The sequence below is a fragment of the Desmodus rotundus genome, chromosome 7 (assembly GCF_022682495.2).
Source record: "Desmodus rotundus isolate HL8 chromosome 7, HLdesRot8A.1, whole genome shotgun sequence".
Lineage (NCBI taxonomy): Eukaryota > Metazoa > Chordata > Mammalia > Chiroptera > Phyllostomidae > Desmodus > Desmodus rotundus.
In genome coordinates, this window is record NC_071393.1 from 29,750,079 (window position 1) to 29,772,026 (window position 21,948).

The 21,948-nt window shown below is 45.5% G+C and overlaps 1 pseudogene; it reads left to right on the top strand.

Annotated features, from left to right (window-relative positions):
* The first annotated feature begins 5,987 nt into the window (after positions 1 to 5,987).
* LOC112301714 (complement component 1 Q subcomponent-binding protein, mitochondrial pseudogene) lies at positions 5,988 to 20,668 on the top strand (annotated as a pseudogene).
* The last annotated feature ends 1,280 nt before the right edge of the window (positions 20,669 to 21,948 follow it).

Here is a 21,948-nt window from a genome sequence, read left to right on the forward strand (position 1 = left end):
CAAAACAGATAATAATTCTGTATTATTATCATCATCATTATTATAGCACATGCTGTTATGACCCATCACATAGCATGACTCCCGATTAAACGAGTAATAACTAAGTGCATGCTTTTATTACTATGAGCATTCATCTTTCATATTGTTTCTCCACAGGAAAAATGGAACATTTGGCCCAAATGTCTATGAGACAGAGGCAGAGGGGCTCCAGCTCCGGGACCCCCACCCAGTGAGTGGAAATTCAGGGGGTTCTTCCAGCCTTTCTGTTGTTTCTATCTTCCCCCAGCGTTGGCCTTTTGCAGGGACTGGCTGGGCCATGGGAATTTATCAGAAGCTTCTTTCCCGGGTGCTGTGTTTTCTGATTCTTGGGGCATCAGGATTCCAAAACCTGGAAAGAATCTGTTTTGCTAAAGTGACTGAGTGGTAGAAAAAGTCTTAGATTTAAGACACAAAAATATCATTTTCTGCCTGTCTGACATTAATGGAATTCACCTCTCTGAGCCCCAGTTTCCTCAGGTGTGAACTGGAGGCCGTGTTTGATCCACCTCACAGCATTGTTTGCTATCCTGTAAGGATAGGATGGACGTGTGAGGTAGTTAATATTATTATTTGTCATAGAAAAAGAATTAGAATCCCACGTCAAATATTGTGTGGCTTCAGACAAGTTACTTAACTGTTATGAAGACTCAGTTTTCTTGTCCATAAAGTGGGAATAATTAGGCTGACCTCACAGGGTTATTGCAAGGATTACAGAAAATCTTATACTGATAGCACTACGTCTGATCCGTTGTAGCAGTTATTAACAACTGTGGGTGTTGTGCCCACCTCACACCCAAGCCCCTTAATATGCACACAGCCACCCAGCAGACATGTCTGAGGAGGACAGACACGTGGACAGGAGAACGTAGGTGTTCTGGTGGCTGTCCTCTACAATCTCTGCCATGCAGGTGTGATTTTGTTGCAGAAGTTCTTCTTATATTTCACCTGGGGGAAACAACAAAGCTTTTCTCTCTTCTTCCCTCTTGCCTTTACGCTCTTGTGAGCTTGGTTTTTCTCCAAATCCCCCTTTTAAAAAAATAGCCTGGTTGTGTCTTCTGCCAGGAGTTGCAGTCAGCTGTGGCTGCCTGTAGGGCTCTGACCTCCTGGAGGGGTACAAGTAGATGCTTTCTCCTCCTGAGGCTGCTACCAAAGGGGGTCTGTTGCTTTGACTCGACCCTATCAGGAGCAGGCTGGCAACAGTGAACTGCAGTTAATTAGGAAGGTTTTGTCCAGAAGGCATTTTCCCCAGGGCTGGCTTCTGTGCTGGGGTTGAAGGGTGAGGTGGGTGTGGAGGAGTTCAAAAGGATGTTTTGGTGACAGTGAGAGGGAAAGAGGCAGCATTAATCTCCTGTCCTGTTCCATGTGCCTGGGCTCCTGTTGGCAGCAGAAAGAAATCTGTCTTCGTTTCCTTGTTTAAATGGAGCAGCTGGTACCATAGTTCCCTTTGGTGTGCTACAGGGAGTATCCTGTACCCTTCGGATACCCTGTGCTAACAGGCAGAGTCCAGCCAACGGCCCTTGGGGCAAGACAATTGAGAAAGAAACAGCCTTGGCTCCATTTCTTAGTAAACTGGGCAATAAGTAACACCTGTTCCACAACCACTCCTTCCCTGACAGAGAGAACTTGCCCCAGCCCCAGCTGGGTCCGTGCAGTACGTCCTAATCCACAGTATGCCTGTGATCACTACGGGCTGAGATGGGCCCAGGGAAGCTGGTGGTCATTCATTTTATCCTTGGGTTAATTTGGCCTCTTGCCCATAAACCATGTGAACTTTAGTTTTGTTATTTTCAAAACAGGGAAGTGGATACCTCCCTCTTCAAGTGACTGTGGAGTACAGACAGGTATATAGTGAATATAAATATTAATATAAACCATCTAGCACAGTGGCTGGCCTGGAGCAGTCGCTCGGTTATAGGAAGCTTTGCATTATATTAATGATCACTATCTTTGTCGTTCATTTCTGAGCTTGCTCACGGAATATCTTCTATTCATGTCCTCCCAGCTCTGAGGGAATGGAGCAGTTGTTGGAATGACTGTAAAGGGCTGAGCACTGCAGGGGGAGAGAAAAAAGAGGAGAAGAATTGCGCTTTTGGATTCAGCAAAACTTTGCTGTATCACCAAGCTATGTGTTAACAATCAAGTGTTCCACCTACTCTACTACTACCACTCTCATTGCTCCGAGTTACCCTACTCCAGTCTGGGTGCTTGCTTTGCGCCAGGCACTGTGTCAGAGGTTTGGATGCAATAATGCTGCATTCTTACCTGGCATTACTACACTGATTTTATAAAAGAGAGAACTGAGGCTTAAGAGGTTAAGCAACTTGCCCAATATCCAAGAACTAGTGAGAGAGAGATGGGGTTAATGCCTCGGACGGTCTAGCTCAAAAGCCCCTGTTCTTAACCACCGTGCATACAGCCCGAGCAGCCTGGAAGTTGTCTGAGCCGAAGCAGGGAAGGAAGAACTGCACCCTCATAGCTCTGATCAGTCTGTCAGCCGCTGTCCTCTTCCCTGTGCCAAGCCAGCTGCTTAAGGAAAAGGGGGCCCATGGTGCCATGTTCCTCTTTCCTCTGAGGTTTGCATCTGTAAGACGACTCCCTTGACCCAGAGAGGGGACTGACTGGTCTCCTCTTTGGAGGCCGTGCAATCTGGGCAGTCCCACTGGCTGATCACATTTCCAGGGGGCAGCAGCATGTTCTCTAAGGATCTGTGTCTCAGGTCACTAGTTGCCCAAATGCTCTGTGTGAGAAAGGGTTTCCTGATGGGATGTATTTAACAAGTGAGGTGCATTATAGCCCTTTCTTGGGAACCCACGATGCCCAGATGCAAAAAAAAGGCCCCGAAAAGTCTTGTAGTTAAAAAAAATTACATGGTTTACTTTACTTAACCCATTATTTCTTAAATACACTTGGCCGTAGAGCCCTGCATTAAAGTGCCACCTGTTAATACGCCATGAAGCAGATGGCAAGAAAGGGTTGCCTGTTGAAAGAACACTGGATAATGAGGCAAGAAATCACCACCATTGTAGCTTTAATAGTGTGTGTGAGTCAATTATCCTCTCCGGGTTGTGAAATGAGAACATTGGCCAATATAATCTCCAGTCCTCCTTCTGGCTCAATGAATCTGTGACTGTGAGTATATCTCTAGAAGGTGGTGAAAGATTAACACACAAGGAAAGCACATTCCTAGCTTCTGGGAATTTAAAATCCTATAAAAAATACAGTATGGGTGGACCTGGAGAATGTTATACTAAGTGAAATAAGCCAGTCAGAGAAAGACAAATACCATATGATTTCACTCATATGTGGAATCTAATGAACAAACTGAACTAACAAGGAAAATAGAGACGGACTTATAGATAGAGAGCAGGATGATGGCTAGTGGGGGGGGGTAGGCAGGGGTTGGGGGTGGAGGGAATCAGCAAAAAGGAAACAGGATTCCTGGACACAGATAACAGTGTGGTGATTGCTAGAGAGAGAGGGTATAAGGGGATTAAATGGTAATGGAAAATACAATAAAAGTATCTTTAAAATAAAAAAATATATACGTGTGTCAGAGCAGAGCACAGTGAGTGCCTGACATTACATAGTAAGACTTTCATAAAGTTTGCTAAGTGAATGAGGGAATGTGAAAAAGTTGTAAATACATTTAAATAAAACAAACTGGTGTAACAGGATCTTAACTCAAGGATAAATGAGATCTGAGTAATTGAGATGTGGTAGGAATGTTTCCAGGTAAAATTACAATTTGAGCAGTTTCGAAAGGGAAGTGGGTAATTACCATATATCCATCACTATGTGCCAGCTAATTTACACGTGTGGCGCTAATCTTCGCAACCCTATGAGGCTTAGAAGTATCAAGGAACGTGCTCAGGATCACACATCTGCTAACTGGAGATGAAGAGGTTGGTGCTGGCATACCTTCGGTGTTTATCTATGTAACGGGCACCATGTTAGAGGTTTTATGTACATGATTTTATTTAATCCTCTGAACAGTGCTATGAAGAACACATTATGATCCCCATCTTCGAGGTTAAGCTAGCTTGGATTAAGAGAGAAGGGGGCAGGGTTTAAGCAACTTGGTCAGGTAGGTCTCTACGAGGGCTCTCTGGCCCTGAATAGTGATTGAACACTATATATTGAACAATATATATGAACAGTATAAATTACAGCTCAGATGTATGAAGTTCAGGCAGTCTGCATGCAGAATCTCACCCACTCCCAAGACAGGACCAATTGCTTTCTCCGTTTTTCTTTCTGAGAAACTAAGGCTTAGAAAGGTAAGGAAACTGTCCAAGGTGACGAATCTGGTCGAGTGGGCCTGGGGCCCTGGCTGGGTAACTCGGTTGGAGGGTCATCCCACACACCAAAAGGTCATGGGCTCAATCCCCAGCCAGGGCACAAAGGTAGGCTGTGGGTTCGATCCCCAGTCAGGGGCACAAAGGGGAGGCAACCAATTGATGTTTCTCTCTCACATCAATATTTCTCTCTTTCTCTCCGCACCCGCTTCCTCTTTCTGTCTAAAATCAGTTAACGACAACAACAAAGAGTGGACTGAAGTACCTACTCCAGAGTTCAGACTCACTCACTCTGCTACCTGCTTCTCAAGGGCCACATTTGGCAAAGCAACTCTTCTTGACTTACAGTGTAACTCCGAAGACACTTCTTCATTCTCTTAGTTACCTCAGGGCACACAATTGTTAAATAGGTAGGAAACTTTCCAAAAGGGGATATGCAGAATATTGTACCCCACCGAGTAGGAAGGGAGGCAGCCCTGATGGCACCAAGGCCATTGCCCTGGGAAGCAGCCCGGAGGAGCTCTGTCACCGTTTTCGTGAAATGCCCCAGGGAAGAACGTTTGTGAGTGAGCCGGCTCTGATACGATCAGGTAGCAACTTAGTGTAGGCTAAGAAGCAGGTGGGGGAAACATATTCTCGTTTATGGCTCCTATGAAAATGCCTGTGTCAGACTGGTCAGAATGCAGTGGGGGATGGAGAGGAGTGTGGAAAATGATAAGGGAACAATGGGGGTTTTATACAGCAGATACTGTTGGCCGGGTCTCTGGGCGACAGCAATGAAAAAGGACTTTTCATTTCACTCTTTTGTGGCTCCAGCATTGCTGCACCTTTGGTGTTTCATTCTTCACAGCTTTCCTGGGAGGGGGAGGGTTCGGCAGTGGCCATGGTGAGGGCACAGGGTTAATCTGGAAGTCGGTCGATTATGTTTTTTTCTTGGCGGGCTCTGGTGACCCGCCACAGGGACGTGGGTGCCCTGGGCCATTCCAAATCGGGTGTGTTTTGTTTCGGGTGTGGAAACTTGGATGCGCGGCCCGGGGATAACTCAGTTCTCCACTTCCGTGCTAGCGGTGTGATCCTGGGCGAGTCCGTGCACCTCCCGGAGCTTCAGTTTTCTCATCTGCAAATACAGCGCTTTGACCGCGATGGCTCCCCAGGTCCTGGCCTGCTTTGCAGTGCCGAGATTTCAGCCCCACCCCGGAGACCCCCCAGGTCACCTGTGACCCCGCGTCATTGGCGTTCCCATTCCCCATCTCCAGGGCAGGCGTGAGAGGGGAGTCTGGTTTCCAGATGGGCTGATACCTCCTCGAAGCCGCCAGGCAATGGGGTTTCTGGGGCTGTGTCCGCAGTAAACTTGATGGTTTTAAAGGCATAGTCTGTCCCCGAGTTACCCTGCGGTGCTAAAGGCTAGATGGAGCGAGGCAACCCCAGGTGGCGGGTAGACGGCTTTCCCCGGCGGACAGGCGAGGCGGGGAGCGAGGGGACAGGCTGAGACCGCGCGGAAGCACAGAGGCGGTCAGGGGCGACCCAGGATGATCACGGAGGCGCGGGGAGGAGATGTAGATATTTATAGCAAGAGGGACGGAGACGCGGTAGCAAATAGACCCGGGGGCCGCGGGGCCTCGCCGCCCACGGAGAGGGGGGCGTACCCCACAGGGCTGGCTTCCCGTGGCGCCCTCCGGCACGGCGCTCCCCTCCCTCCTCCAGAGGGGCTGGCTCCGCTCTCTGCAAAGCCAAGCTCGGGGGAGCGCTGCGAGCGGTAGCCGGCAGCCGGTGCGTCCTGGCCGCTGCCGATCCGAGAGCCCTGCCGATCTGCCCCCATGAGCGCGTCCCCTAGCAGACGCAGGTAAGAACTTCCTGACCTTCCTGAGACCCGGCAGGAACGCGCCGGGATGTGGGGGTGACAACGAGGGATCCCGGCGCAGCTGCTGGCTGTGGAAATAGCAGGGGTGGGGGTGGGGTGGGGGTGGGGCCCTCTGTTTGTTGTCTGAATTTTCTTAGCGCAAGCTCCAAGTTCCAAGTTCCAGAGAGCACGGTAAAGCTATTAACATGGACTATGGCCTGGCTGTGGTGTCCCCACCTGAGAGCTGGTGTCCACAGGAAGCCATTGGGACAGACTACCTCCTTCATGAGTTTCCAGAGGCGACTAAGCTCGCTTTTCTTCCATTACTTATGGACAGGCGCTTGGACAAGCGGTGAGAGCAAGGCTGTGGGCTTGAGAATGCTTCTGCCCCTCTGCAGCGTCCAGCAAAAGTTTGAACTGGGGACCCTGGCCTTCCCTCTTCGCACAGGACTTCCCTCCCACGTGACCACCCTCATCAATCTCATGCCTAGTGCCCTTGCTTGTGGAAGTCCAAGATTTGAAAGAAAGACAGCAAACATCATGGGATTCACCCCTAGTAAGACTAGGAAAGGGTTCTGGGTCTCCTAATGTCCTCCTAGGGAGGAGGTGGGCGGACCAGGAATTATTGGCTTGAAGCTAGGGATGCAAGGAGTCCCATCCCAGAAGAAACCGAGTTATCTTATGGAGCAGATGGAGGCATGAGAAGGCGTGGCCATCAGAATGAAGCTGTTGGAAAGCAAACAACTTGTTTGCACCCATCAGCCAGCCTCCAGTCTGGAGACACTTCTGTCCTTGAAAAGTTTCTTAGCAGGGTGCACAGGCTCCAGGGCCACCTAGGAACAAGCTGGTGATAGCACACTCTGGGGCGGTGGGTCCTGTTGGGTCTGCAGCAGCTGTGAGGGGTGACTGCGTCCCAAGCCTGGAATTAAAGAGGGGCAGGGTGCAAGGTTTGTGCATACCACATGTACTTGGGAAATCCCTCGTTTTATTTTAGGATTTTTCTTAAGACTTATAAAAAAATAAAATGTTTTCATGACAGCAGCAGATGTAAAACTTCCCCCACACCACTCTGGGCGAGGACAAAGACACTTGTGCGAGAGGCTGAGCTGTCTCCTCTGCCAGCACGTCCTTGGGCATGCACCTTTGGGAGACGCAAAGTGTGTTATAGATGAGGAGCCCGTGGCCTGGGGCCTTTTCAAGAGGGGCATATATCATCTGGGCCTCTCTCTTTAAGCTCAGAAAACTTATATTAGAAACAATTTGCACATGCTGCCTTTGTATCCCCCATTCCAAGGCCCCAGTTTGCCCCTAACTGATCTTGAGGCTTGCTGTGGAACAGGTACACTCAGAGAGAGACATCCATACTCCTCCAGTGTGAACTGATTTCTCTCTCTCTCTCTCTCTCTCTCTCTCTCTCTCTCTCTCTCTCCCCCTCTCTCTCCCATTAAACAACATTTAGCAGGTCAGAGGGCAAAATATAGACATGTGTTTCTGGTGTGAGCAAATCAGTCTTGTGCTCTGGGCGAACTTAACAAAATTCCCTCCATTCAGTGGTGACCCCGCCTCTGTTCCTTACTTGAAGATCCTGTCTCTTGCTCACAGCTGATGTCCCTAGCCATGCCACCTTCGCAGCTTCTCACAGCTTGAACTGGCTGCTTTTGATGGTGGACAGTGAGGTTGCCAGCAGGGTCACCAGTGTTTGTCTGAGAACCCCTCCCCTTGGCTCCTTTACTTTGTAACTTGCTCAGAAGATCTTGTCCTCAACTTGTAACTTGGGCCAAGAGCTCTGCTGGGCATTGTGGGTATTCAGGAGACCCAGGGTGTCCAAAGGGTATGTGGGAATTCTGTTTTTTCCTATCCACCCTCAAAGGCTGTTTGGTTTTGGAGATTTGGGTCTGGGCTCTGGTATTAGTGTTGGGAAGAAACCATTATGAGCAACTTATCAGTTACCTAGGCAAGCTGGAGTGCCGCTATGGGGCTCCACTTTGACACTGCCACCAAAAGTGAGTGCCTTGTTTGGTCTTTTTAAAGATCATAGCTCTTTTTAAAGACCATAGGCCTTGAATGAAATCATATTCTGAAGGTTGTCCCTGCCACCACCTTCTAGCTTTTGCGTTTGGACCACACCCACCATTTGATATCTCCGTGGATCAGCTCACTCTTGACTCCCGTCCGGGCTGTACCATCACAGGCATCTGGAATCTTCCACTGTAACGGCAATCATCACCCCAGGGGTGCAGCTACACTCTGGAGGGGTTTCCACTGCTCTGCCCCCCACCCCCAGCTGTTGCTCTGCACAGGTGTCACGCAGTTGTTGGCTGCTTGTGGCTTTGAGCTGTTATTTACAATTCTGCTGTGAATTGTCACCCATTCCACTTACCCAGCTGACAGGGTGCTTTCTCTTGGGGTGCCTTCTGCAGTTTATGCTCTGTTTTTATTTTCATTGTTCCTTCAGCTTAATTAGGATCTTTTCTTCCTCCCTTTTACCTTCTTTACACCTGTGGAACCACATTTCATTTTTGGCTAGGTATGATCCTTCTTCAGATTGTACTGAAGTTATCATTTCCTCGATTTGATCAGAACCCTCATGTGCACACAACAGAAACACTGCCTGTATCTCTTAGGTGCCCGGGTTCTGTATCCCCTTTCTTTTGCTGTACACAAGGCTCTGGCTTCTAATGGATGCCCTGGTATCTACTTTGCTTTGTACCTGGTGGGTACGTATTGCACATCTTCATAATGAATGAACATTTCCAAGAAGAGGCAGGGGGTGGAGACAGTGTTGTGGCAGAGAGGCTGGGGTCCTGAGTAGGCATGTGCTGTTCTGGGGGTCGCCTCATTTGGTATGTATGAAGGTAGAGATCTTTAGCTAGGGGAACCCTTGTCAGTGGACTCAAGTACAGATGTGTAAGGTAGCAATAAAAACAGGAATTTAAGTTCTTTTCTAGAGTGAGTTGACATTGATGAATCTGTGAGTTAGTGATCTGCTAACCACCTTTTCCATTAGGCTCAATTTCCTCAAACCAACAGCGAGGTTCTCTTCAGAGAGAAAGTTACTGGTGATTTATAGGACTGGGGAAGGACTGCTCCTTGCTCATTGCCACCACAGAGGAGGAGCCGGTTCTAGCAGAGTGAAGGAGTTAAGCTGCATTGGTTCCATCAGCCGTACTAGCAGACTTGAAACAGTCTGAACCTTTGGTTTGAGACTAGGTCAAATATTGGACCCTTTCTGAGACACTAACAGACATGAAGCAGGAAGCCTTTCTCCTCTGTCAGCACCTGCACAGGCTTTGGTGTAGCTCTGGAGCCCCTGGCTAAAGAAAATTTCACTTTTAGAGCCAGAATAAGGTTGTAATAAGGTTGATGTAGAGTTGGCTCTTGACTTCAAGGGTCAGAATTAGAAAGTGCAATTTGACCATTTGGTTTTTTTTTTAACTGCACAAAATTAAAAATTGACTTGTCCAAAACACAAGACCAGTGAGGTACTACCTGCCTTCCCAGCCCACCAACACTCACCCTCGCACCCCACCAAAGTTTCTGAGGCCCGTGAGTAATAAACACAGTTGACTAGATGAGGGGGTATGAAAAAGGCAGCCTGTATGGCTCATCTGCCATTTCATCCAACTGATCTCTGAAATTCCGTCTTTCTAAACATTTTCAGTGTGTGGGATTTGGGGAAGAGTAGGAGACAGAGAGGGGAGAGGGGAGGAAGGCAATCCTAGAAAAGTTTGTGAGACTAGGTTGCCTGGAGACAGACTGCCCCGGAAAGCAGGGGTGGCACAGGCCGTGTGGCAGCGTGGGAGGAGAACCAGTTCTGGGAAGGAGGAAAAGAAAAAGACACAAAATGATGACGGGCGGGAGGGCTGGCCGCTGAGAGAGGAAGCAGGTGAAGTGGGAGGAGAGACAGGAAACAGATGGAGTAAGAGGAAGACACAGACAGTAAGTGCAAGAAAAGGCAAAGTGGGGGAAAGAGCAGAAGATAAATGAAAGCAGCACCTTGCTTTCCAGATTTTTCTCTCTCCCTTTTCCCCCTGACAGAGGGAGAAAGCAAGAGACCAGGGGAACACGTGGTTTTTGTGCTGTTGGAACCTCCTCATTGAAGCTGTCAGCCCTTCGTGGCAGCTCATTCTATTTTTACATTTTGCAGAATTGAAATTAAACGAGTGACCTGTGAGGGCGTTTTCATGAAGATTTTATCCTGCACACCCACACAGCTAGTGCTGAGGTGGCTGAATATTTAGCATAATATTCCATTTAATCAGATAAAAAGGCATCCTCCAGAGAAGCTGGGCTTTGCTAGCCTGTGAAGAGCTGCTTTGACGAGGGTGAGAGAAGCCAGAAAGGAACCTTGTTCTCTGCCTCCATTGGGCTTGGTAGCAGGAAGAATTCCAGTTAACTAAATTCTGGAGGACCTTAGTGTTCCTTCTCCCACACTTTTATTTATTTATTTATTTATTTTTTTGCACTGGGTTTGATTCCAGCCTTTTTGGTTCAGTTCTCCTTGGAGATCTCATTGATGACAAAAAAAAAAAAAAAAGGTTCCCTTTGGCTGAACTTACCCCAAGTGAAAGCTCTGGGCACCCGCCTTATCTGCTGGCCTGGTCAGGGAAGCTCACCACTCTGCTAGTGGGTCAGTGCTTGGGCATCAAGAATAAACTGTTCTACACCTCATACTCTGTTAGAACAAAGAAGATAAGGAGTTTGTTGGTTTAGACACAGACTTACTACCTTAAATCCCAAGAGACTCAGTAGCATTGAAATATATGCCCTTTTGCACATACCCATTCTTTTGGAGAAAAGCAACAACAACAATAACGGTGCAGGTTAAGGGACCAATTAGTAAGACAAGGTTGGTTGAGTAGATGTAAAAATATGAGAATATTCAAAAGACCTGTCACTCCCATATGCATGTTTATGTTTAATAGGGTATTTTACCATATGTATCAAAAGTGTGTGTGCTCCCCTTTCTATTAACCTCTAAAATGCTGTTTTGACAAGTCTAGTGTCTAAGCTGGGTAACAGTAAAGGCTTCTTTTGAGTCACTTCTGGCTTCCAAAGGAGCAATGCATCAGACAGCAGGACTCTAGAGGAAGCATCCCTCCCCTGCCAGCCCCCAGAGGCTGCCTTTTCCAGCTGGGGTGAAGCGGGCTTCCTGGTCAGAGAGTGTGCCCTACAAGCCACTATGAAAGGTGTCCTGACTCTGATGCAGAGAGCAACTGAGAGCACTGACACCAGCCGTAGGATGAGTGCTCCCAGCCCCTCCATTGGGCACCCACGAGTGTTTTCTCTCAGCACTCTTTCTTCCTGGCTGTCTGGTTCCGGCAGGTTACCCTGGCATGGCTTTGAAGCTCAGGAAACTTTGTGTGCATCTTGGGGGAAAAGGGAAACAAGATAAACCCAAGTGAGGACTTCCTTTCCCACCATCAAGTTCAAAGTATGGCTTTCGGGGTATAACGTGTCCATCTCGCACTCAGCCAGCCAGGGGCGCAGGGATCAGCATGGAGCATGACCCCCCTTGCCACCCTCCGTGCCAGTCCCACAGCCCTGGGGGCCCAACGTGACTGTCCCATCATTGTTTTGTACTTCGTTTTCCCAGACTGCTTTGCTTGGACCCTGGGACTCTGCACGCAAGTCTTCATTTAAATGAATCCCCAGAATGAGTTCCTGAGCTTGTTTGCAAGTAGAGCGATGACAGGAAGTCTTTATCTGGAAGTTCCTCTTTCCTGGAAAGGATGACCAGTTAGCTAGCTCATGCATGTGGACAGGGAAGAAAAACACCTTGAACTCTTCATTATTATTGTTATTGTCACTAAAATAGCATTCACATTATGTTATTGCTCATAAATCTCTTTTGTTATCTTATTTAATCATTATGAGTACCTTATGCAAAAGGAATTATTATAATCCACTTTTTATAGTTCCGGAAACTGGAGCACAGAGACATGAGGCCCAAGATCACAAAGGCACTAAGTGGTAGAGCCAGGACTGAAACGACCGTTCTAGTCTTCAGTGTTAGATACTATTCTTCCTCCTGTGGATTCCACCTTACATTTTCAGTGCCATTTTTTTTCTCATAGCCTTTCCCATCATCTCTTGTTAGTTCCCTGTCTCTGCAGGTAGGATTACAAGCACCTTCTAGTTGACACACAGAGGGATTCCTTAAACCACGGACAACCATGCAGACCCAGTGAAAGGAATTTAGAATAGAGAGGTAGTCCATACCATTTTCATTGGGACCTACTGCTTTTCTCTCAGGTTTTGGTATTTTAATCACTGCCAAATTTTCTTGACATTTAAGTCAGAGGAAATATTGAATGAAAGTTGGCATTATACGTACTCCTTACAATTATGATATCCCTCCTTTTTTGTAGATTATTCTGAAGGAAAAGTCCTGCCCCAAAGCCTGCTTTGGCGGAATCAGTGGCTAAATAAATTTCTGTAAGACAAGAAATTATAAGAGAATTTGAGGGAAGCTACCACTTCCAACAGAGAGCTGAGCAAAGTCCTTTAAGATTCAAATCTATAAATCAGTCTTTTGAGGTCTTTCTTCATCTTGGCGGTGCCATTCCCTCTCTCTGAACTCAGTAGGCAGCGATCAATGGAGAATGCTAATTTCTGGTACTGGCTGGTCTTTTGTATGCATGAGCTTCCTGCTATTTGTTTAAGAAAGTACAAACCTAGGTAAATAAAACTGTGCTGTTTACTTTATTGTAGACCAACCCAAGCTGAAGGCTGTATTTTGGCTTGTCAAGAGGCAAGAACAAGTTAGCAAGGGCAGTAGGGCTCTTTTCTTAAAAGCATTTGCCCAGCTAAGAATGAGGCAGGCGGATTTATAAAACCAGATTTAAAAACTAATTTTACTTATTCCTCTTTTTTCTTCCAAAGTTTGATCATGAACACATCTGGATTCTTCATGGATGAGTCTAATGTTAGTGCTAGGCTTGACTTTTCTATCCGAAGCCTGATATCTGTTAGCAACAGCCAAATTTAATTTAGACATGAGCCTTTGGGCTGTCTTACACCTGCATTGATGACACTGTGATCAAGTTTGGACAACTGACCTGCGGGGAAGATGAAAGTGGTACAGACAGGCCTGAAACGGGAAGCGTCCTGATATCCTGTTCTTTTCTATAAGGGCATCTTATCTCGACCAGTTGTGGAAAGAATGTAATTTTATTCTGTTCTTATTTCTGTCTTCTTCTTTTTTTTTTACCACATCCTCTCTTTATAGTGCTACAACAAACATTTGTTAAACAAGAAACCAGATGGTTATTGGGATACAGTGTTGAATAAGATCATTCTTTCTTCAAAGATCTCATGGTCTCCTGAGAAAGATAAACAAAGTAAAAGAATCAACAACAACTTGTTAATGGCTATAAATAGGTAGGAACAAGGGAGCATAGGAACACCAAATCCAGAGCAGGGAGCTGAACAGCCCAGGTCAATCTGAGAAGGCTTTTTTCAAAAAAACAAACAAACTAAAAACGGTTGTAACTGAGCTGCATTTGGAAAGGTGATTAGGCATGCTCCACACAGAGAAGGGTGAAATTGTATTCAGTTGGATAGCATGTGCAAAACCATGCAGTCAAGCTTGTGAAGAGTGATGCTGTCACATCACAAGGTGCGCTGCAGGAGAGGGGAGGAGGCTGCGGTGGCGGGCGGGCTGGAGTCAGACTGTCCAGGTTCAGTTAGGTGGTGTGGACCTAACAGACGCCACTGGGAGCCCCAGCCATTTTTCAGCAGGAGGGTGAAAAGACCAGGTTAGTTTTTTTCAAAAACTAACTCCGGCAGCAGTGTGGAGGATGAACAGAAATGGATAGTACAGAGGCCAGATGCCATATGGGGCTGCTGGGTAGTCCGGGTGAGATTTGATGAAGTCTCAACTCTGGCAAGAAAGGTTGGCAAGGACTATCCAGACGTGAAAATTAGTTTAGAGAAGGGTCATCGAAGTCTGGTAGCAGGTGAGGCTGAAGAAAGGAAGCGAAGGAGCCGCAGGTTGCATTAATGTCTAGGCTGCTGTTACTGAACTGCATCAATAGCCAGGAGTTGAGGTATGAGTGCTAAGGAGGCAGCAGCTTTGAAAGAGATGGTGATGAGATCAAAATGTGAGCAGGACGAAGACTGGAAAGAGGCCACCAGAGTTAAGATGCCAAGTCACTCACAAACTTCGTAAAAACAGTTCCAATGAAGTTTTTAAAAAGATTTTTTAAATTTTTCGATTACAGTTTACATTCAATATTATTTTGTATTAGTTTCAAGTGTTCAATGGAGTTTTGAGAAAAGATGGGACAGGAGCAAAATCGTACCATTGTCCAGAGCTTAAGGAGTTGAAGAAACAGAGAGTTTGGGGACACTAACTAAAGTCCTTTTAAAGAAAGGAAGGCATAAGGCTTTTGAAAAGTGGAAGCTCTTGAATATGCTTGTCAATAAAGGGAGAATAACTGGAGAGAAAGGGAGGGATTAAAGATACGGGGTGGGGAGGGGGGCGTGGCAGGAAGAGACAGCTAAGAGAGGAGGGTCTTTAAGAATTCAAGAGGTAACGATATTGTATTAAATTAAATGTATGTGGTCTCAGCCGGTGTGGCTCAGTGGATTGAGTGCTGGCCTGTGAACCGAAAGGTCACTGGTTTGATTCCTGGTCAGGGCACATGCCTGGGTTGCAGGCCACATCCCTGGTCAGGGTGTGTATGAGAGGCAACCAACTGATGGATGTTTCTCTCTCACATCAATGTTTCTCTTCTTCTCTTTCTCTCCCCTCTAAAAATAAACGAATAAAATCTTTGAAAAAAAACTAAATATATATATGTTTATATATTAAATTTATATAACTTATGTAATTTTATATAATTAAATTTGTAGAAGAAAGAATGAATGGGAACAAATGTTTGTGGCCTGCCAAGCATTGGTCTAGGTATCTTACATTTATTGATTTAATTCCCATTAAAACCCTATATAGGGAGAGAATGAAAGCCCCTTTCTTGGAGAAAGTAGGAAAATAGCAAAAGATGAGTGCTACTTTTTGAAGGGTAAATGTGAAGAACCATTGGAAGTCACTTCAAGAGATAGCTTTAATCAATAATTTCTATTTCCTCCATGAAGAAAAGTGAAGTCATCTTCTGAGAATAAAGTAGGGAGTGGAGTAGGGAGTTCAAGAAGAATGGAAAAGTTTGGTGTTTTTCTTTTTAATGGAAAAGTTTTAAAGAGTCAAAATTAGTGACTGTGGGTGAGCAAAAAGATTTCTGCCCAGTGCTGACAGCTCTGGAGCTGAAAGCGCACCTGTGTGGTCCTGCCAGCGCAGCCTGCACCGTGGCCACGGGCTGAGCACACGAGAGCTGGTTGGATCTCTCCGGAGCAGGACATGAATTGGGGAGGTATGGCCAAACCACAAGGCATTGGGCAGAGCTGGGGAGACTATTGTTGAGGAAAGTGACCTAGAGGAACATAAAGCCAGAAGACGGTTTTAAGGGAGGGTTAGAATGAGAAACTTCAAAGGATTAGAGGTTGAGCTGCTCACAGATCTCACAGGTCCTCTGAGATTCTAGGGTTGACGTCTAGATACAAGGTTTTTCAGCAGGATGTATGTCAGTGACCACCTACCTTCAGTTAGCATCGTCAAAGATATTTGTATTATCAAAGAGGAAGCTCCTTATTGTTAAGTGTGTGATGGAGAAAGGCTGTGAAGTTCGGCATTAGGCAGTCCCCATCCATCTGGAGTGAGGTGTGTGTGGGCCCCTCTGGGAACAGAATGCTGTGCTAGGTGACATCACCAAGTCAGGATTCTGTGCATGTGCAGAACCCAGCGAACAGGTATTTAAAGAGTTTCTAAAACATGTGATTATAAGCTTTTCCTTCCTCGGGCTTTTGAAAGTCAAGCCACAGAATGACTATTTTTAAATGGGCTTTATTGTTTTATTTTATATCATCAATGCCTTCAAATAAATGTGTCTCTTCCAGAGAACATTTCCTATCTCTCACCCCCATGAAATTTTAGGTTCATGAGTGAATTTTGTAGGCCATTCCCCACACCTCCACTACAGCCAAATAACATAATGGTTTCCATTTCCATCCAGTCCAGCATATTCTGTGGGGCTGATTCACCACCAAGCCATGTGCTTTCTGCAAGCATTGGCACCAGAAGCCAGCAGATGCTGGGCCCCCGGTGGCCAACATTCAGGGACAGTGCAGCAGGTGATGGACCCTGTCTCTCTGGCCCCTTCTGACTTGCTCTGTGAGAGTTCTCTAGGGTTTGCTGGCCTGACTCTGTTCTCCTCACACCCCATCGCATCCCCTGTTGGGATCCCCTGTTGCCAGGGACTGTTTGCCACATCTGCGGTTTGGTGCACTCACATGTCTTGTTCTATATGCAAACACCAGGAGAACACGAGTCTCAAGGTATCCACAATCTCTGTCATCCAAAGAGAGCTTCAGAAATCAGAAAAACATCTCAGTTATGCCTCGTCTACCTGTTTATTTGTTCACCTTGATTACAAGGCACTGAAGCGAGGTTTTTAAACGTCCGTTCTATGTCAGCCTACTGTCCTTTCTTCCAGGCAGGTCTGGTTTCTTCCATGGCTGTTACACTAGGAGACTAAATGTATGGCTTCAGTGTAGACCTCAAACACGATTACCCAGGAAACAATCTGTTAGAGTGCTTTTCCCGTGATTTAGCCATTACTTAGTCGTATGATAAGTTCTGGATAAAAAATAGTAAACATTAGGACTCAGTTGCCTTCTATGCTTCACTTTTGTGTATTTCTGTCTATTTAGAAGCCTGACTATTTAGAATCATCTAATTTAACCACCTACAGATTAGGAAAATGAGGCCCAGAGAAGTCATTCATCCAAGTTCATAAATGTGGTTGGTGGCAGGTCTAGAACTAGCACCCCTATCTTCTAACACAGAATTTAGTGCCAGTGACTAAATCTGCAGTTGCCAGGGAAGGATATTTTGAGGCAGGGCAGAACGATGTTCCCATTAGGTGGCCACTTGTGGGGCAGCAGGCCAAGTACTCTGGGCCTCAGTTTGCCCTACGTGCAAATTATCTTATAAAGTTCTCATGCTGACCCACTGAAAATATCCACTGCTCCTCACATCATCTGTGTGTGACTGTGTGCTTAAGCAGGAGTGATTTGAGCAGGTAAATTTGTTTTAGTACCATACATTTGAAATCCATAGGCACACTCAGCAAATAAAAATGAAGCTTCTGATTATTGTAACAGCGCACCCTCTGTCAGTAAGTAGAGAGTTGCTGTGATAATCGAAAGCAGGCCCTTTCCACATTACTGGTCTCACACAGCAGAGAGGCCAGAACCACGTATGGCAGCAGGAGGGCTTACCAGGTCTCAAAGCCGGACCGTTTGTGGGTTTGGATGAGTTTTCAATAATAACAGCACAGATTTCCCTGGTTATCAGTCTCTGATCACCTCACTGCTGGCCTGCTAAGGTGTGACAGAGACTGGGTGACCTGCCCTAGGCGGGGGAAATCTGAGCCTCTGCTTCTTTCAGAAGTGGACATTCTCCCCAGTTGCTGTCCTATCAGTCAGTTTGGTGGATAGATGCTTAGAGCTGCAGAAGCCAGTGCTAAGCAAATGTCCCTAACCCTGAGATTTTTGCCACCCCCACAGGAAAGGCATACTAGAAAAGAGTAAAACATGCTTAGAAAGAAGGACATCTCCAAGTTTTACCTCATATACATAGGTTGGGGAAGATCACAGACAAGAAAATGTATGGGAGCCAATTACACTGCTCATAAGAAAGTGATGGGAATCTTTTGGGAAAGTTTCCTGGTCTCCCATCTCTGTCTCCCTGGAATATGAGTTAATAAGTTATACCGTGAAACCCTCAAAGGAATCAAACAGACTCTTTTTGCCAGAGCTTGGAGTCCCCAAGAGTTTAGCTGTATAGAACTCATGGTCATTTGGGAGACTTATTTACTGATGTTAACAAAACACCAGTTAACAGCCATGTTCTCATCCATGTTAATAGCTTTACAGAACATCTACTCAGACACTCCAGCCATGAAGAGAAATGTGAACTGTGGTGGGTGTTGTAGTTTATCGATGGTCTCTATGCTTTGACTGTTTTCCCGGTCTGTACAAATCTAACTGCTTTCAAAAATGTTATAAATGATGTGTTTGTTGTCTGGGTTGTCCCTGTGCTGTCTGTGTTATCGTTTCTGTCTGGTTTTAAATTACCCATTCAATAATTTGTGTTTTGCCCATCCAATTCTCCCCTGCCCCAGTGAAATTGAATCTAGTTTTTCAAGGTAGACCCTTTTGCTGTTGTCTTTCAGACAGAAGATGGTAATGCAAAGTAGCATTGCTGCTTACAGCCCCCTTCCTCTCATAATAAACCACTGTCACTCTTGAATTTCTAACTGAAACCACAGTCTGGCATCCCAAGGGGCCATCTCTCAAACATGGGTATCATTAAGGCCCAAAGATTTCTGACCACAGATTTACTATCTTTGGAATAAAAGCCGGAGGGCAGCCCATCTCACGCCCAGTGCAGGAAGGGCAAGTTAAATACAGTCTTGGCATCCTTCAGATCACTGACCCTACAGGCACTGCAACCTTCAAGTTCTACTTTGAAAAGAGCCTCCTGGTGCACTTGCTTAGCATTTATGTAAATTATTGCAAAGCAACAGTGACCCTCTGCTTTATTTCAAGATCACCCAGTACAGAGCTAATAGGCTCTCGCGCTCTGCTGAGCGATTGGGTTATAAGAGGACAGATGTGAGAGAAGAAATGCTAGAAATGAGCTACATGAAAACATAATTTAAAGCTCCATTGCTCAGTTGCCTCAGCTTAGGTGGGGCACGATGCTGTCTGTGTTCCCCAATGTATCAGAGAGCAAGAAAGTTCTCTTCTGTGAGAGAGCCTCCCTCAAAGTAGTCACAGGGTTTCAATAAAAGATGTTTATTTGACCTTCGCATTGATCCTGGTCTGATCTATATTTAAAGTATCATCATTTCCATTGTCATATTCATCATTGTCATCAATAATTTTCATTGAAACTTTTACCATGTGCTAAACACTTTGCTAAGCACAGTACATTAATGATCTCACTTGGCTTACAACACCACTGTGAGTCAGAACTATTAATCTCCCAATTTTACAGGTGAGGAAGCCAAGACTTGAGAGACTTAATGATGTCCTTAAGGTCATTTCACTAATGTTCAGAGCTGGGGTTCAAATCTAGGTCTAATTCCAGAGCCTGAGCTTCCAACACAACTGTTGTGTGAAACAAAGTCATCAGAAAGTATGTACCAGGCAGCTCCTCTCTGTAAGGTGCTAGATTGTGTTTATGGGGCTGGGTGTACAAGGAACATAAGATTCTTGCCATCTCCACAGGGCTTCAAATGTTTTGGGGCAAGAAATCATTTTAAAAATAATTTAAAATATACTAAATATCCAATATGTGGAACATAATAAATAATATATTAATAAGGAGGAAGTCTTGGAGAAGGTGAAATTTGCACTGGGCCTTGAACAGTGGGCAAAACTACACAGATGGAAAATAAATAGGAAAAGCATCTCACACCAGACAGGTGGTGTGAACAAGTCTGAGGATGAACATTTAAGCACAAGGCATGTTATATTGTAGAAGGGTGGGGCTGGGGTCAATGATGAGTTATCCAGAAATGAAGTATTTTTGTATTCATCTGTTTGATTAACATATATGAACTGAATGCCTATTCAGTGGAGGTGTTTTGTAGGGAGAGAATGAGAGATAAGGTTGAAAATGCAGGGGGAGCCTTGGTCAGGTCATCCTCATCTGCACGTGTTCCCGCAGCCGCCACCTTGGTCTCTGCTGCATAGCCTGCCGGTCGCCTTGGGCTCCATGGTCACAGGGGCCCTGCACCTGCAACTGTGGACTGCTGCACACCGAGGGAACAAAGCTTTTGTTGAATTTCTGAGCAATGCAATTAAGGAGGAAAAGAAGATATAGACACATAAGCCCCTTCCCAAGAAGTCTGAGGTTGGGAGTTGGAAATGAATGGGACAGAAGCCAAATTTGTGCGGAATGTTGCTGGAGAAAAGGTCACCATCACTTTCAGCATTGACAGTAGCATCCCACAGACATTTGTCTAAGGGGAGGCGCCCTGCCAAGAGCAAAGGTTGAAGAACAGGTGCCTTCAAGGTGGAAGTTATAAGGAATGGTGAGAAGAAGGCCCTTGCATTGGACTGTCACCATCCAGAAGATGAGGTTGGACAAGAAGAGAGGACGAGAATGACATTTTCTCCATCAGGGAAGCGAGCTTTCAGTACACCAGCAAGTATGAATGGAAGGGCACAAATTACATGCTCAACACTGATACCCTGGACCTTGTAGAACCAACTAAAGGGTTTCTTTGCAGACAGAGGAGTGGATGACACTTTTGCGGATGAGCAGGTGGAGCTCAGCACAGCCCTAGAGCCCCCAGAGACCTCAAAGGTTTGGTCAAGAGCCAGTGACACAGACAAGACGCTGAACACCTTCATTTTATGGTAGGCTTTGGCCAGGGAACAAAACCTATTATGTTGTCAGATATGTGCTTTGAAATGTTTTTCATCCTAATATTATGGAAAATAATTCAAATGTAAATGATTTCTGTTGTCCTTTTATTTTCTCTCTGTTTATTTACTTATTTATTTCTTCCTTACAAATCTCTTATTTTTAGATTTTTGTATAACATAATGATGGACAGTAAATGTGGTTTATCTCCTCTAAAAGAAAATGTAGATTAGAACCTCGATGATGTCAAGTGCAGGAGTTGGTATTTTATCTTGTAGACCCAAAGTTTACAATCAGTTGTGTAGGAGCTACAGGTGGATTTGAAATCTTCTCTGACAAATGTCCAAGCTGGTTGCCTCGGTCATGTCTCCCTTCTCTAGGTTTTTTGGGCTTCCCATAGTGGGGTGGGTGTTCCTTTGACAAAAGCATACATTACTTTGTATGGAGAATACTCACATTTAGGCAATGGTGGGGGGTGGGGTGAGGAACACCTCTTAAAAAGTAAAAGAAGGATGGATTGGGGAATTAGGCTACTGTCAAGTCACCAAAGCTCAGAAGGAGTCTGAAGAAAGTGTCGAGGGAAGGGGGTCATGAGTGTTATTTGCAACAAAGAGAAGACAAGATTACAGACGATGAGACATTCAATGATTTTAAATTTGATGACTGATTTTGATGATGGGTCTGTCAGTGATCTTGGAGGACATATTTCGGTCATGCAGGGGGACAGTAGCCCTGCTGCAGGGGGTTAATAAGCAAAAGGACAGATGGTGGTCATAGTAGTGTAGACTGTTTATTTTAAAAGTTCAGCGGCCAAGGGAGAAGAAAATGAAGGTGATAACTGAGACACAGAATTGATAAAAGCTTTTTTTCCCTCAAAATGGGCAAAAAACAGTACGTATTTGAAGACAGAGGATATAGACAGAAGAAGAAATTAAAGAAACAAAAAACAAAAGATGTAACAGAAGGAACTCTTCCTGTCCACTGGGATTTCATAGCTTTATATTATAACAACTAGATGAGTAGAACTTTTAAAAACTGGATTCATCAGTGCAGTTATTACCTCCTTCTTATACCACCAGCTCCCAGCTCAGTTTTCTGCCCTTACACCGTAAGTTCACATTATCCTTAAGCCCTCTGCCACTACATGAGGACTTCATGGCAATAATTGTCAATCTATTGTTAGAACCATCCTTTTTTCTCAAGCAGTAAATTTCCTATTGAGTGTGTTCACAACATTGTAAGGAAATTTCTTTCTATTTGGTTGTTTTTCTTTAGTT